The sequence below is a fragment of the Taudactylus pleione genome, unplaced genomic scaffold, assembly GCF_031769625.1.
Source record: "Taudactylus pleione unplaced genomic scaffold, aTauple2 ptg000550l, whole genome shotgun sequence".
In the NCBI taxonomy this organism is placed as follows: Eukaryota; Metazoa; Chordata; class Amphibia; order Anura; family Myobatrachidae; genus Taudactylus; species Taudactylus pleione.
Genome location: NW_028284952.1, coordinates 3,062,501 through 3,075,000, shown reverse-complemented (window position 1 = coordinate 3,075,000; position 12,500 = coordinate 3,062,501). Strand labels below are relative to the sequence as shown.

The 12,500-nt window shown below is 37.5% G+C and overlaps 7 non-coding genes and 45 pseudogenes across 7 annotated transcripts; all 52 read right to left on the bottom strand.

The window, feature by feature from the left end:
* Positions 1 to 95: 95 nt before the first annotated feature.
* Positions 96 to 214, bottom strand: LOC148494930 (5S ribosomal RNA; annotated as a pseudogene).
* Positions 215 to 330: 116 nt separating this feature from the next.
* Positions 331 to 449, bottom strand: LOC148494929 (5S ribosomal RNA; annotated as a pseudogene).
* A 116-nt stretch (positions 450 to 565) lies between these two features.
* On the bottom strand, positions 566 to 684 carry LOC148494928 (5S ribosomal RNA; annotated as a pseudogene).
* Positions 685 to 800: 116 nt separating this feature from the next.
* LOC148494927 (5S ribosomal RNA) lies at positions 801 to 919 on the bottom strand (annotated as a pseudogene).
* A 116-nt stretch (positions 920 to 1,035) lies between these two features.
* On the bottom strand, positions 1,036 to 1,154 carry LOC148494926 (5S ribosomal RNA; annotated as a pseudogene).
* Positions 1,155 to 1,270: 116 nt separating this feature from the next.
* LOC148494925 (5S ribosomal RNA) lies at positions 1,271 to 1,389 on the bottom strand (annotated as a pseudogene).
* Positions 1,390 to 1,505: 116 nt separating this feature from the next.
* On the bottom strand, positions 1,506 to 1,624 carry LOC148494924 (5S ribosomal RNA). The gene has a single exon (XR_015871062.1). It is a non-coding gene; the product is annotated as a 5S ribosomal RNA (ribosomal RNA).
* A 116-nt stretch (positions 1,625 to 1,740) lies between these two features.
* LOC148494923 (5S ribosomal RNA) lies at positions 1,741 to 1,859 on the bottom strand (annotated as a pseudogene).
* Positions 1,860 to 1,975: 116 nt separating this feature from the next.
* On the bottom strand, positions 1,976 to 2,094 carry LOC148494922 (5S ribosomal RNA; annotated as a pseudogene).
* Positions 2,095 to 2,210: 116 nt separating this feature from the next.
* On the bottom strand, positions 2,211 to 2,329 carry LOC148494921 (5S ribosomal RNA; annotated as a pseudogene).
* Positions 2,330 to 2,445: 116 nt separating this feature from the next.
* LOC148494920 (5S ribosomal RNA) lies at positions 2,446 to 2,564 on the bottom strand (annotated as a pseudogene).
* Positions 2,565 to 2,679: 115 nt separating this feature from the next.
* Positions 2,680 to 2,798, bottom strand: LOC148494919 (5S ribosomal RNA; annotated as a pseudogene).
* A 116-nt stretch (positions 2,799 to 2,914) lies between these two features.
* On the bottom strand, positions 2,915 to 3,033 carry LOC148494918 (5S ribosomal RNA; annotated as a pseudogene).
* Positions 3,034 to 3,149: 116 nt separating this feature from the next.
* Positions 3,150 to 3,268, bottom strand: LOC148494917 (5S ribosomal RNA). The gene has a single exon (XR_015871473.1). It is a non-coding gene; the product is annotated as a 5S ribosomal RNA (ribosomal RNA).
* Positions 3,269 to 3,384: 116 nt separating this feature from the next.
* LOC148494916 (5S ribosomal RNA) lies at positions 3,385 to 3,503 on the bottom strand (annotated as a pseudogene).
* Positions 3,504 to 3,619: 116 nt separating this feature from the next.
* LOC148494915 (5S ribosomal RNA) lies at positions 3,620 to 3,738 on the bottom strand. The gene has a single exon (XR_015870241.1). It is a non-coding gene; the product is annotated as a 5S ribosomal RNA (ribosomal RNA).
* A 115-nt stretch (positions 3,739 to 3,853) lies between these two features.
* Positions 3,854 to 3,972, bottom strand: LOC148494914 (5S ribosomal RNA; annotated as a pseudogene).
* A 116-nt stretch (positions 3,973 to 4,088) lies between these two features.
* Positions 4,089 to 4,207, bottom strand: LOC148494913 (5S ribosomal RNA; annotated as a pseudogene).
* Positions 4,208 to 4,323: 116 nt separating this feature from the next.
* LOC148494912 (5S ribosomal RNA) lies at positions 4,324 to 4,442 on the bottom strand. Its single transcript, XR_015870473.1, has one exon. It is a non-coding gene; the product is annotated as a 5S ribosomal RNA (ribosomal RNA).
* A 115-nt stretch (positions 4,443 to 4,557) lies between these two features.
* LOC148494911 (5S ribosomal RNA) lies at positions 4,558 to 4,676 on the bottom strand (annotated as a pseudogene).
* A 116-nt stretch (positions 4,677 to 4,792) lies between these two features.
* LOC148494910 (5S ribosomal RNA) lies at positions 4,793 to 4,911 on the bottom strand. The gene has a single exon (XR_015871412.1). It is a non-coding gene; the product is annotated as a 5S ribosomal RNA (ribosomal RNA).
* A 116-nt stretch (positions 4,912 to 5,027) lies between these two features.
* On the bottom strand, positions 5,028 to 5,146 carry LOC148494909 (5S ribosomal RNA; annotated as a pseudogene).
* A 115-nt stretch (positions 5,147 to 5,261) lies between these two features.
* Positions 5,262 to 5,380, bottom strand: LOC148494908 (5S ribosomal RNA; annotated as a pseudogene).
* Positions 5,381 to 5,496: 116 nt separating this feature from the next.
* LOC148494907 (5S ribosomal RNA) lies at positions 5,497 to 5,615 on the bottom strand. The gene has a single exon (XR_015871368.1). It is a non-coding gene; the product is annotated as a 5S ribosomal RNA (ribosomal RNA).
* Positions 5,616 to 5,731: 116 nt separating this feature from the next.
* On the bottom strand, positions 5,732 to 5,850 carry LOC148494906 (5S ribosomal RNA; annotated as a pseudogene).
* A 116-nt stretch (positions 5,851 to 5,966) lies between these two features.
* Positions 5,967 to 6,085, bottom strand: LOC148494905 (5S ribosomal RNA; annotated as a pseudogene).
* A 117-nt stretch (positions 6,086 to 6,202) lies between these two features.
* On the bottom strand, positions 6,203 to 6,321 carry LOC148494904 (5S ribosomal RNA; annotated as a pseudogene).
* Positions 6,322 to 6,436: 115 nt separating this feature from the next.
* LOC148494903 (5S ribosomal RNA) lies at positions 6,437 to 6,555 on the bottom strand (annotated as a pseudogene).
* A 115-nt stretch (positions 6,556 to 6,670) lies between these two features.
* LOC148494902 (5S ribosomal RNA) lies at positions 6,671 to 6,789 on the bottom strand (annotated as a pseudogene).
* Positions 6,790 to 6,905: 116 nt separating this feature from the next.
* Positions 6,906 to 7,023, bottom strand: LOC148494901 (5S ribosomal RNA; annotated as a pseudogene).
* Positions 7,024 to 7,139: 116 nt separating this feature from the next.
* Positions 7,140 to 7,258, bottom strand: LOC148494900 (5S ribosomal RNA). Its single transcript, XR_015870197.1, has one exon. It is a non-coding gene; the product is annotated as a 5S ribosomal RNA (ribosomal RNA).
* Positions 7,259 to 7,374: 116 nt separating this feature from the next.
* On the bottom strand, positions 7,375 to 7,493 carry LOC148494899 (5S ribosomal RNA; annotated as a pseudogene).
* A 116-nt stretch (positions 7,494 to 7,609) lies between these two features.
* On the bottom strand, positions 7,610 to 7,728 carry LOC148494898 (5S ribosomal RNA; annotated as a pseudogene).
* Positions 7,729 to 7,844: 116 nt separating this feature from the next.
* Positions 7,845 to 7,963, bottom strand: LOC148494897 (5S ribosomal RNA; annotated as a pseudogene).
* A 116-nt stretch (positions 7,964 to 8,079) lies between these two features.
* On the bottom strand, positions 8,080 to 8,198 carry LOC148494896 (5S ribosomal RNA; annotated as a pseudogene).
* Positions 8,199 to 8,314: 116 nt separating this feature from the next.
* On the bottom strand, positions 8,315 to 8,433 carry LOC148494895 (5S ribosomal RNA; annotated as a pseudogene).
* Positions 8,434 to 8,549: 116 nt separating this feature from the next.
* On the bottom strand, positions 8,550 to 8,668 carry LOC148494894 (5S ribosomal RNA; annotated as a pseudogene).
* A 115-nt stretch (positions 8,669 to 8,783) lies between these two features.
* On the bottom strand, positions 8,784 to 8,902 carry LOC148494893 (5S ribosomal RNA; annotated as a pseudogene).
* Positions 8,903 to 9,018: 116 nt separating this feature from the next.
* On the bottom strand, positions 9,019 to 9,137 carry LOC148494892 (5S ribosomal RNA; annotated as a pseudogene).
* A 116-nt stretch (positions 9,138 to 9,253) lies between these two features.
* On the bottom strand, positions 9,254 to 9,372 carry LOC148494891 (5S ribosomal RNA; annotated as a pseudogene).
* A 116-nt stretch (positions 9,373 to 9,488) lies between these two features.
* LOC148494890 (5S ribosomal RNA) lies at positions 9,489 to 9,607 on the bottom strand (annotated as a pseudogene).
* Positions 9,608 to 9,723: 116 nt separating this feature from the next.
* On the bottom strand, positions 9,724 to 9,842 carry LOC148494889 (5S ribosomal RNA; annotated as a pseudogene).
* Positions 9,843 to 9,958: 116 nt separating this feature from the next.
* LOC148494888 (5S ribosomal RNA) lies at positions 9,959 to 10,077 on the bottom strand (annotated as a pseudogene).
* Positions 10,078 to 10,417: 340 nt separating this feature from the next.
* LOC148494887 (5S ribosomal RNA) lies at positions 10,418 to 10,536 on the bottom strand (annotated as a pseudogene).
* Positions 10,537 to 10,652: 116 nt separating this feature from the next.
* Positions 10,653 to 10,771, bottom strand: LOC148494886 (5S ribosomal RNA; annotated as a pseudogene).
* A 115-nt stretch (positions 10,772 to 10,886) lies between these two features.
* On the bottom strand, positions 10,887 to 11,005 carry LOC148494885 (5S ribosomal RNA; annotated as a pseudogene).
* A 116-nt stretch (positions 11,006 to 11,121) lies between these two features.
* LOC148494884 (5S ribosomal RNA) lies at positions 11,122 to 11,240 on the bottom strand (annotated as a pseudogene).
* Positions 11,241 to 11,356: 116 nt separating this feature from the next.
* LOC148494883 (5S ribosomal RNA) lies at positions 11,357 to 11,475 on the bottom strand (annotated as a pseudogene).
* A 116-nt stretch (positions 11,476 to 11,591) lies between these two features.
* On the bottom strand, positions 11,592 to 11,710 carry LOC148494882 (5S ribosomal RNA; annotated as a pseudogene).
* Positions 11,711 to 11,826: 116 nt separating this feature from the next.
* LOC148494881 (5S ribosomal RNA) lies at positions 11,827 to 11,945 on the bottom strand (annotated as a pseudogene).
* A 116-nt stretch (positions 11,946 to 12,061) lies between these two features.
* Positions 12,062 to 12,180, bottom strand: LOC148494880 (5S ribosomal RNA; annotated as a pseudogene).
* Positions 12,181 to 12,295: 115 nt separating this feature from the next.
* On the bottom strand, positions 12,296 to 12,414 carry LOC148494879 (5S ribosomal RNA; annotated as a pseudogene).
* Between the last annotated feature and the right edge of the window lie 86 nt (positions 12,415 to 12,500).

The following is a 12,500-nucleotide window of genomic DNA, read 5'->3' as shown; positions in this document are numbered from 1 at the left end:
TCCTCTTTTACTTCTTAACTCAAGTAAATTCATTGATAAGTTGAAAAAATTAAATGTAAAATGTAATAGAAAAGAATGTTATGGCAGTATAAAATTACCTACAGCACCTGGTATTCCCAGGTGGTCTCCCATCCAAGTACTAACCAGGCCCAACACTGCATAGCTTCCAAGATCAAACAAGATTCTGCATATCCAGTGTGGTTTGGCTGTAGGTGCTCAAAAACATTAACTTTAGACCTCTTTTACTTCTTAACTCAAGTAAATTCATTGATAAGTTGAAAAAATTTAATGTAAAATGTAATAGAAAAGAATGTTATGGCTGTATAAAATTACCTAAAGCACCTGGTATTCCCAGGTGGTCTCCCATCCAAGTACTAACCAGGCCCAACACTGCATAGCTTCCAAGATCAGACGAGATTGGGCATGTTCAGTGTGGTATGGCTGTAGGTGCTCAAAAATATTAACTTTAGACCTCTTTTTCTTCTTAACTCAAGTAAATTCATTGTTAAGTTGAAAAAATTAAATGTAAAATGTAAAAGAAAAGAATGTTATGGCAGTATAAAATTACCTACAGCACCTGGCATTCCCAGGTGGTCTCCCATCCAAGTACTAACCAGGCCCAACACTGCATAGCTTTCAAGATCAGACGAGATTGGGCATGTCCAGTGTGGTTTGACCGTAGGTGCTCAAAAACATTAACTTTAGACCTCTTTTACTTATTAACTCAAGTAAATTCATTGATAAGTTGAAAAAATGTAATGTAAAATGTAATAGAAAAGAATGTTATGGCTATATAAAATTACCTATAGCACCTGGTATTCCCAGGTGGTCTCCCATCCAAGTACTAACCAGGCCCAACACTGCATAGCTTCCAAGATCAAACGAGATTGGGCATGTCCAGTGTGGTTTGGCTGTTGGTGCTCAAAAGCATTAACTTTAGACCACTATTACTTCTTAACTCAAGTAAATTCATTGATAAGTAGAAAAAATTAAATGTAAAATGTAATAGAAAAGACTATTATGGCAGTGAAAAATTACCTACAGCACCTGGTATTCCTAGGTGGTCTCCCATCCAAGTACTAACCAGGCCCAACACTGCATAGCTTCCAAGATCAGACGAGATTGGGCATGTCCAGTGTGGTTTGGCTGTAGGTGCTCAAAAGCATTAACTTTAGACCTCTATTACTTCTTAACTCAAGTAAATTCTTTGATAAGTTGAAAAAATTAAATGTAAAATGTAATAGAAAAGAATGTTATGGCTGCATAAAATTACCTACAGGACCAGGTATTCCCAGGTGGTCTCCCATCCAAGTACTAACCAGGCCCAACACTGCATAGCTTCCAAGATCAGACGAGATTGGGAAGGTCCAGTGTGGTTTGGCTGTAGGTGCTCAAAAACATTAACTTTAGACCTCTATTACTTCTTAACTCAAGTAAATTCATTGATAATTTGAAAAAATTAAATGTAAAATGTAAAAGAAAAAAATGTTATGGCTGTATAAAATTACCTACAGCACCTGGTATTCCCTGGTGGTCTCCCATCCAAGTACTAACCAGGCCCAACACTGCATAGCTTCCAAGATCAGATGAGATTGGGCATGTCCAGTGTGGTATGGCTGTAGGTGCTCAAAAACATTAACTTTAGACCTCTTTTACTTCTTAACTGAAGTAAATTCATTGATAAGTTGAAAAAATTAAATGTAAAATGTAATAGAAAAGAATGTTTTGGCTGTCTAAAATTACATACAGCACCTGGTATTCCCAGGTGGTCTCCCATCCAAGTACAAACCAGGCCCAACACTGCATAGCTTCCAAGATCAGACGAGATTGGGCATGTCCAGTGTGGTTTGGCTGTAGGTGCTCAAAAGCATTAAATTTAGACCTCTTTTACTTCTTAACTCAAGTAAATTCATTGATAAGTTGAAAAAATGTAATGTAAAATGTAATAGAAAAGAATGTTATGGCAGTATAAAATTACCTACAGCACCTGGTATTGCCAGGTGGTTTCCCATCCAAGTACTAACCAGGCCCAACACTGCATAGCTTCCAAGATCAGACGAGATTGGGCATGTCCAGTGTGGTTTGGCTGTAGGTGCTCAAAAATATTAACTTTAGACCTCTTTTACTTCTTAACTCAAGTAAATTCATTGATAAGTTGAAAAAATTAAATGTAAAATGTAATAGAAAAGAATGTTTTGGCTGTCTAAAATTACCTACAGCACCTGGTATTCCCAGGTTGTCTCTCATCCAAGTACAAACCAGGCCCAACACTGCACAGCTTTCAAGATCAGACGAGATTGGGCATGTCCAGTGTGGTTTGGCTGTAGGTGCTCAAAAGCATTAACTTTAGTCCTCTATTACTTCTTAACTCAAGTAAATTCATTGATAAGTTGAAAAAATTAAATGTAAAATGTAATAGAAAAGACTTATATGGCAGTATAAAATTACCTACAGCACCTTGGATTCCTAGGTTGTCTCCCATCCAAGTACTAACCAGGCCCAACACTGCATAGCTTCCAAGATCAGACGAGATTGGGCATGTCCAGTGTGGTTTGGCTGTAGGTGCTCAAAAACATTAACTTTAGACCTCTATTACTTCTTAACTCAAGTAAATTCATTGATAAGTTGAAAAATTAAATGTAAAATGTAATAGAAAACAATGTTATGGCAGTATAAAATTACCTACAGCACCTGCTATTCCCAGGTGGTCTCCCATCCAAGTACTAACCAGGCCCAACACTGCATAGCTTCCAAGTTCAGACGAGATTGGGCATGTCCAGAGTGGTTTGGCTGTAGGTGCTCAAAAACATTAACTTTAGACCTCTTTTACTTCTTAACTAAAGTAAATTCATTGATAAGTTGAAAAAATTAAATGTAAAATGTAATAGAAAAGAATGTTATGGCAGTATAAAATTACCTACAGCACCTGGTATTCCCAGGTGGTCTCCCATCCAAGTACTAACCAGGCCCAACACTGCATAGCTTCCAAGATCAAACAAGATTGTGCATGTCCAGTGTGGTTTGGCCGTACGTGCTCAAAAACATTAACTTTAGACCTCTTTTACTTCTTAACTCAAGTAAATTCATTGATAAGTTGAAAAAATTTAATGTAAAATGTAATAGAAAAGAATGTTATGGCTATATAAAATTACCTACAGCACCTGGTATTCCCAGGTGGTATCCCATCCAAGTACTATCCAGGCCCAACACTGCATAGCTTCCAAGATCAGACGAGATTGGGCATGTTCAGTGTGGTATGGCTGTAGGTGCTCAAAAATATTAACTTTAGACCTCTTTTTCTTCTTAACTCAAGTAAATTCATTGATAAGTTGAAAAAATTAAATGTAAAATGTAATAGAAAAGAATGTTATGGCTGTATAAAATTACCTACAGCACCTGGCATTCCCAGGTGGTCTCCCATCCAAGTACTAACCAGGCCCAACACTGCATAGCTTACAAGATCAGACGAGATTGGGCATGTCCAGTGTGGTTTGGCTGAAGGAGCTCAAAAACATTAACTTTAGACCTCTTTTACTTCTTAACTCAAGTAAATTCATTGATAAGTTGAAAAAATTAAATGTAAAATGTAATAGAAAAGAATGTTATGGCTGCATAAAATTACCTACAGCACCTGGTATTCCCAGGTGGTCTCCCATCCAAGTACTAACCAGGCCCAACACTGCATAGCTTCCAAGATCAGACGAGATTGGGCATGTCCAGTGTGGTTTGGCTGTAGGTGCTCAAAAACATTAACTTTAGACCTCTTTTACTTCTTATCTCAAGTAAATTCAATGATAAGTTGAAAAATGAAATGTAAAATGTAATAGAAAAGAATGTTATTACAGTATAAAATTACCTACAGCTCCTGGTATTCCCAGGTGGTCTCCCATCCAAGTACTAACCAGGCCCAACACTGCATAGCTTCCAAGATCAGACGAGATTGGGCATGTCCAGTGTGGTTTGGCTGTAGGTGCTCAAAAACATTAACTTTAGACCTCTATTACTTCTTAACTCAAGTAAATTCATTGATAAGTTGAAAAAATTAAATGTAAAATGTAATAGAAAAGAATGTTATGGCTGTATAAAATTACCTACAGCACCTGGTATTCCCAGGTGGTCTCCCAACCAAGTACTAACCAGGCCCAACACTGCATAGCTTCCAAGATCAGATGAGATTGGGCGTGTCCAGTGTGGTTTGGCTGAAGGAGCTCGAAAACATTAACTTTAGACCTCGTTTACTTCTTAACTCAAGTAAATTCATTGATAAGTTGAAAAAATTAAATGTAAAATGTAATAGAAAAGAATGTTATGGCTGCATAAAATTACCTACAGCACCTGGTATTCCCAGGTGGTCTCCCATCGAAGTACTAACCAGGCCCAACACTGCATAGCTTCCAAGATCAGACGAGATTGGGCATGTCCAGTGTGGTTTGGCTGTAGGTGCTCAAAAACATTAACTTTAGACCTCTTTTACTTCTTATCTCAAGTAAATTCAATGATAAGTTGAAAAATGAAATGTAAAATGTAATAGAAAAGAATGTTATTACAGTATAAAATTACCTACAGCTCCTGGTATTCCCAGGTGGTCTCCCATCCAAGTACTAACCAGGCCCAACACTGCATAGCTTCCAAGATCAGACGAGATTGGGCATGTCCAGTGTGGTTTGGCTGTAGGTGCTCAAAAACATTAACTTTAGACCTCTATTACTTCTTAACTCAAGTAAATTCATTGATAAGTTGAAAAAATAAAATGTAAAATGTAATAGAAAAGAATGTTATGGCTGTATAAAATTACCTACAGCACCTGGTATTCCCAGGTGGTCTCCCATCCAAGTACTAACCAGGCCCAACACTGCATAGCTTCCAAGATCAGATGAGATTGGGCATGTCCAGTGTGGTTTGGCTGTAGGTGCTCAAAAACATTAACTTTAGACCTCTTTTACTTCTTAACTCAAGTAAATTCATTGATAAGTTGAAAAAATTAAATGTAAAATGTAATAGAAAAGAATGTTTTGGCTGTCTAAAATTACATACAGCACCTGGTAATCCCAGGTGGTCTCCCATCCAAGTACAAACCAGGCCCAACACTGCATAGCTTCCAAGATCAGACGAGATTGGGCATGTCTAGTGTGGTTTGGCTGTAGATGCTTAAAAGCATTAACTTTAGACCTGTTTTACTTCTTAACTCAAGTAAATTCAATGATAAGTTGAAAAATGAAATGTAAAATGTAATAGAAAAGAATGTTATTACAGTATAAAATTACCTACAGCACCTGGTATTCCCAGGTGGTCTCCCATCCAAGTACTAACCAGGCCCAACACCGCATAGCTTCCAAGATCAGACGAGATTGGGCATGTCCAGTGTGGTTTGCCTGTAGGTGCTGAAAAATATTAACTTTAGACCTCTATTACTTCTTAACTCAAGTAAATTCATTGACAAGTTGAAAAAATTAGATGTAAAATGTAATAGAAAAGAATGCTATGGCTGCATAAAATTACCTACAGCACCTGGTATTCCCAGGTGGTCTCCCATCCTAGTACTAACCAGGCCCAACACTGCATAGCTTCCAAGATCAGATGAGATTGGGCATGTCCAGTGTGGTTTGGCTGTAGGTGCTCAAAAACATTAACTATAGACTTCTTTTACTTCTTAACTCAAGTAAATTCATTGATAAGTTGAAATAATTAAATGTAAAATGTAATAGAAAAGAATGTTTTGGCTGTCTAAAATTACATACAGCACCTGGTATTCCCAGGTGGTCTCCCATCAAAGTACAAACCAGGCCCAACACTGCATAGCTTCCAAGATCAGGCGACATTGGGCATGTCCAGTGTGGTTTGGCTGTAGGTGCTCAAAAGCATTAAATTTAGACCTCTATTACTTCTTAATGCAAGTAAATTCATTGATAAGTTGAAAAAATTAAATCTAAAATGTAATAGAAAAGACTGTTATGGCAGTATAAAATTACCTACAGCACCTGGTATTCCCAGGTGGTTTCCCATCCAAGTACTAACCAGGCCCAACACTGCATAGCTTACAAGATCAGACGAGATTGGGCATGTCCAGTGTGGTTAGGCTGAAGGAGCTGAAAAACATTAACTTTAGACCTCTTTTACTTCTTTACTCAAGTTAAATTCATTGATAAGTTGAAAAAATTAAATGTAAAATGTAATAGAAAAGAATGTTATGGCTGCATAAAATTACCAACAGCACCTGGTATTCCCAGGTGGTCTCCCATCCAAGTACTAACCAGGCACAACACTGCATAGCTTCCAAGATCAGACAAGATTGGGCATGTCCAGTGTGGTTTGGCTGTATGTGCTCAAAAACATTAACTTTAGACCTCTATTACTTCTTAACTCAAGTAAATTCATTGATAAGTTGAAATATTAAATGTAAAATGTAATAGAAAACAATGTTATGGCAGTATAAAATTACCTACAGCACCTGCTATTCCCAGGTGGTCTCCCATCCAAGTACTAACCAGGCCCAACACTGCATAGCTTCCAAGTTCAGACGAGATTGGGCATGTCCAGTGTGGTTTGGCTGTAGTTGCTCAAAAACATTAACTTTAGACCTCTTTTACTTCTTAACTCAAGTAAATTCAATGATAAGTTGAAAAATGAAATGGAAAATGTAATGGAAAAGAATGTTATTACAGTATAAAATTACCTACAGCTCCTGGTATTCCCAAGTGGTCTCCCATCCAAGTACTAACCAGGCCCAACACTGCATAGCTTCCAAGATCAGGCGAGATTGGGCATGTCCAGTGTGGTTCGGCTGTAGGTGCTCAAAAACATTAACTTTAGACCTCTTTTACTTCTTAACTAAAGTAAATTCATTGATAAGTTGAAAAAATTAAATGTAAAACGTAATAGAAAAGAATGTTATGGCAGTATAAAATTACCTACAGCACCTGGTATCCCAGGTGGTCTCCCATCCAAGTACTAACCAGGCCCAACACTGCATAGCTTCCAAGATCAAAAAAGATTGTGCATGTCCAGTGTGGTTTGGCCGTAGGTGCTCAAAAGCATTAACTTTAGACCTCTTTTACTTCTTAACTCATGTAAATTCATTGATAAGTTGAAAAAATTTAATGTAAAATGTAATAGAAAAGAATGTTATGGCTATATAAAATTACCTACAGCACCTGGTATTCCCAGGTGGTCTCCCATCCAAGTACTAACCAGGCCCAACACTGCATAGCTTCCAAGATCAGACGAGATTGGGCATGTTCAGTGTGGTATGGCTGTAGGTGCTCAAAAACCTTAACTTTAGACCTCTTTTACTTCTTAACTCAAGTAAATTCATTGATAAGTTGAAAAAATGTAATGTAAAATGTAATAGAAAAGAATGTTATGGCTATATAAAATTACCTACAGCACTTGGTATTCCCAGGTGGTCTCCCGTCCAAGTACTAACCAGGCCCAACACTGCATAGCTTCCAAGATAAAACGAGATTGGGCATGTCCAGTGTGGTTTGGCTGTTGGTGCTCAAAAGCATTAACTTTAGACCTCTTTTACTTCTTAACTCATGTAAATTCATTGATAAGTTGAAAAAATTAAATGTAAAATGTAATAGAAAAGACTGTTATGGCAGTGAAATATTACCTACAGCACCTGGGATTCCTAGGTCGTCTCCCATCCAAGTACTAACCAGGCCCAACACTGCATAGCTTCCAAGATCAGACAAGATTGGGCATGTCCAGTGTGGTTTGGCTATAGGTGCTCAAAAACATTAACTTTAGACCTCTTTTACTCCTTAACTCAAGTAAATTCATTGATAAGATGAAAAAATTAAATGTAAAATGTAATAGAAAAGAATGTTATGGCTGTATAAAATTACCTACAGCACCTGGTATTCCCAGGTGGTCTCCCATCCAAGAACTAACCAGGCCAATCACTGCATAGCTTCCAAGATCAGACGAGATTGGGCATGTCCAGTGTGGTTTGGCTTTAGGTGCTCAAAAACCTTAACTTTAGACCTCTTTTACTACTTTACTCAAGTAAATTCATTGATAAGTTGAAAAAATTAAATGTAAAATGTAATAGAAAAGAATGTTATGGCTGCATAAAATTACCTACAGCACCTGGTAATCCCAGGTGGTCTCCCATCCAATTACTAACCAGGCCCAACACTGCATAGCTTCCAAGATCAGACGAGATTGGGCATGTCCAGTGTGGTTTGGCTGTAGGTGCTCAAAAACATTAACTATAGACCTCATTTACTTCTTAACTCAAGTAAATTCATTGATAAGTTGAAAAAATTAAATGTAAAATGTAATAGAAAAGAATGTTTTGGCTGTCTAAAATTACATACAGCACCTGGTATTCCCAGGTGGTCTCCCATCAAAGTACAAACCAGGCCCAACACTGCATAGCTTCCAAGATCAGGCGAGATTGGGCATGTCCAGTGTGGTTAGGCTGAAGGAGCTGAAAAACATTAACTTTAGACCTCCTTTACTTCTTTACTCAAGTAAATTCATTGATAAGTTGAAAAAATTAAATGTAAAATGTAATAGAAAAGAATGTTATGGCTGCATAAAATTACCAACAGCACCTGGTATCTCCAGGTGGTCTCCCATCCAAGTACTAACCAGGCCCAACACTGCATAGCTTCCAAGATCAGATGAGATTGGGCATGTCCAGTGTGGTTTGGCTGTAGGTGCTCCAAAACATTAACTTTAGACCTCTATTACTTCTTAACTCAAGTAAATTCATTGATAAGTTGAAAAATTAAATGTAAAATGTAATAGAAAACAATGTTATGGCAGTATAAAATTACCTACAGCACCTGCTATTCCCATGTGGTCTCCCATCCAAGTACTAACCAGGCCCAACACTGCATAGCTTCCAAGTTCAGACGCGATTGGGCATGTCCAGTGTGGTTTGGCTGTAGGTGCTCAAAAACATTAACTTTAGACCTCTTTTACTTCTTAACTAAAGTAAATTCATTGATAAGTTGAAAAAATTAAATGTAAAATGTAATAGAAAAGAATGTTATGGCAGTATAAAATTACCTACAGCACCTGGTATTCCCAGGTGGTCTCCCATCCAAGTACTAACCAGGCCCAACACTGCATAGCTTCCAAGATCAAACAAAATTGTGCATGTCCAGTGTGGTTTGGCCGTAGGTGCTCAAAAACATTAACTTTAGACCTCTTTTACTTCTTAACTCAAGTAAATTCATTGATAAGTTGAAAAAATTAAATGTAAAATGTAATAGAAAAGAATGTTATGGCTATATAAAATTACCTACAGCACCTGGTATTCCCAGGTGGTATCCCATCCAAGTACTATCCAGGCCCAACACTGCATAGCGTCCAAGATCAGACGAGATTGGGCATGTCCAGTGTGGTTTGGCTGAAGGAGCTCGAAAACATTAACTTTAGACCTCTTTTACTTCTTAACTCAAGTAAATTCATTGATAAGTTGAAAAAATTAAATGTAAAATGTAATAGAAAAGAATGTTATGGCTGCATAAAATTACCTTCAGCACCTGGTATTCCCAGGTGGTCTCCCATCCAATTACTAACCAGGCCCAACACTGCATAGCTTCCAAGATCAGACGAGATTGGGCATGTCCAGTGTGGTTTGGCTGTAGGTGCTCAAAAACATTAACTATAGACCTCTTTTACTTCTTAACTCAAGTAAATTCATTGATAAGTTGAAAAAATTAAATGTAAAATGTAATAGAAAAGAATGTTTTGGCTGTCTAAAATTACATACAGCACCTGGTATTCCCAGGTGGTTTCCCATCAAAGTACAAACCAGGCCCAACACTGCATAGCTTCCAAGATCAGGCGAGATTGGGCATGTCCAGTGTGGTTAGGCTGAAGGAGCTGAAAAACATTAACTTTAGACCTCTATTACTTCTTTACTCAAGTAAATTCATTGATAAGTTGAAAAAATTAAATGTAAAATGTAATAGAAAATAATGTTATGGCTGCATAAAATTACCTACAGCACCTGGTATTCCCAGGTGGTTTCCCATCCAAGTACAAACCAGGCCCAACACTGCATAGCTTCCAAGATCAGACGAGATTGGGCATGTCCAGTGTGGTTTGGCTGTAGGTGCTCAAAAACATTAACTTTAGACCTCTATTACTTCTTAACTCAAGTAAATTCATTGATAAGTTGAAAATATTAAATGTAAAATGTAATAGATAAGAATGTTATGGCTGTATAAAATTACCTACAGCACCTGGTATTCCCAGGTGGTCTCCCATCCAAGCCCAACACTGCATAGCTTCCAAAATCAGACGAGATTGGGCATGTCCAGTGTGGTTTGGCATTAGGTGCTCAAAAACATTAACTTTATACCTCTTTTACTTCTTAACTCAAGTAAATTCATTGATAAGTTGAAAAAATTTAATGTAAAATGTAATAGAAAAGAATGTTTTGGCTGTCTAAAATTACATACAGCACCTGGTATTCCCAGGTGGTCTCCCATCAAAGTACAAACCAGGCCCAACACTGCATAGCTTCCAAGATCAGGCGAGATTGGGCATGTCCAGTGTGGTTAGGCTGAAGGAGCTGAAAAACATTAACTTTAGACCTCCTTTACTTCTTTACTCAAGTAAATTCATTGATAAGTTGAAAAAATTAAATGTAAAATGTAATAGAAAAGAATGTTATGGCTGCATAAAATTACCAACAGCACGTGGTATCTCCAGGTGGTCTCCCATCCAAGTACTAACCAGGCCCAACACTGCATAGCTTCCAAGATCAGACGAGATTGGGCATGTCCAGTGTGGTTTGGCTGTAGGTGCTCAAAAACATTAACTTTAGACCTCTATTACTTCTTAACTCAAGTAAATTCATTGATAAGTTGAAAAATTAAATGTAAAATGTAATAGAAAACAATGTTATGGCAGTATAAAATTACCTACAGCACCTGCTATTCCCAGGTGGTCTCCCATCCAAGTACTAACCAGGCCCAACACTGCATAGCTTCCAAGTTCAGACGCGATTGGGCATGTCCAGTGTGGTTTGGCTGTAGGTGCTCAAAAACCTTAACTTTAGACCTCTTTTACTTCTTAACTAAAGTAAATTCATTGATAAGTTGAAAAAATTAAATGTAAAATGTAATAGAAAAGAATGTTATGGCAGTATAAAATTACCTACAGCACCTGGTATTCCCAGGTGGTCTCCCATCCAAGTACTAACCAGGCCCAACACTGCATAGCTTCCAAGATCAAACAAAATTGTGCATGTCCAGTGTGGTTTGGCCGTAGGTGCTCAAAAACATTAACTTTAGACCTCTTTTACTTCTTAACTCAAGTAAATTCATTGATAAGTTGAAAAAATTTAATGTAAAATGTAATAGAAAAGAATGTTATGGCTATATAAAATTACCTACAGCACCTGGTATTCCCAGGTGGTATCCCATCCAAGTACTATCCAGGCCCAACACTGCATAGCGTCCAAGATCAGACGAGATTGGGCATGTCCAGTGTGGTTTGGCTGAAGGAGCTCGAAAACATTAACTTTAGACCTCTTTTACTTCTTAACTCAAGTAAATTCATTGATAAGTTGAAAAAATTAAATGTAAAATGTAATAGAAAAGAATGTTATGGCTGCATAAAATTACCTTCAGCACCTGGTATTCCCAGGTGGTCTCCCATCCAATTACTAACCAGGCCCAACACTGCATAGCTTCCAAGATCAGACGAGATTGGGCATGTCCAGTGTGGTTTGGCTGTAGGTGCTCAAAAACATTAACTATAGACCTCTTTTACTTCTTAACTCAAGTAAATTCATTGATAAGTTGAAAAAATTAAATGTAAAATGTAATAGAAAAGAATGTTTTGGCTGTCTAAAATTACATACAGCACCTGGTATTCCCAGGTGGTTTCCCATCAAAGTACAAACCAGGCCCAACACTGCATAGCTTCCAAGATCAGGCGAGATTGGGCATGTCCAGTGTGGTTAGGCTGAAGGAGCTGAAAAACATTAACTTTAGACCTCCTTTACTTCTTTACTCAAGTAAATTCATTGATAAGTTGAAAAAATTAAATGTAAAATGTAATAGAAAATAATGTTATGGCTGCATAAAATTACCAACAGCACCTGGTATCTCCAGTTGGTCTCCCATCCAAGTACTAACCAGGCCCAACACTGCATAGCTTTCAAGATCAGACGAGATTGGGCATGTCCAGTGTGGTTTGGCTGTAGGTGCTCAAAAACATTAACTTTAGACCTCTATTACTTCTTAACTCAAGTAAATTCATTGATAAGTTGAAAAATTAAATGTAAAATGTAATAGAAAACAATGTTATGGCAGTATAAAATTACCTACAGCACCTGCTATTCCCAGGTGGTCTCCCATCCAAGTACTAACCAGGCCCAACACTGCATAGCTTCCAAGTTCAGACGCCATTGGGCATGTCCAGTGTGGTTTAGCTGTAGGTGCTCAAAAACATTAACTTTAGACCTCTTTTACTTCTTAACTAAAGTAAATTCATTGATAAGTTGAAAAAATTAAATGTAAAATGTA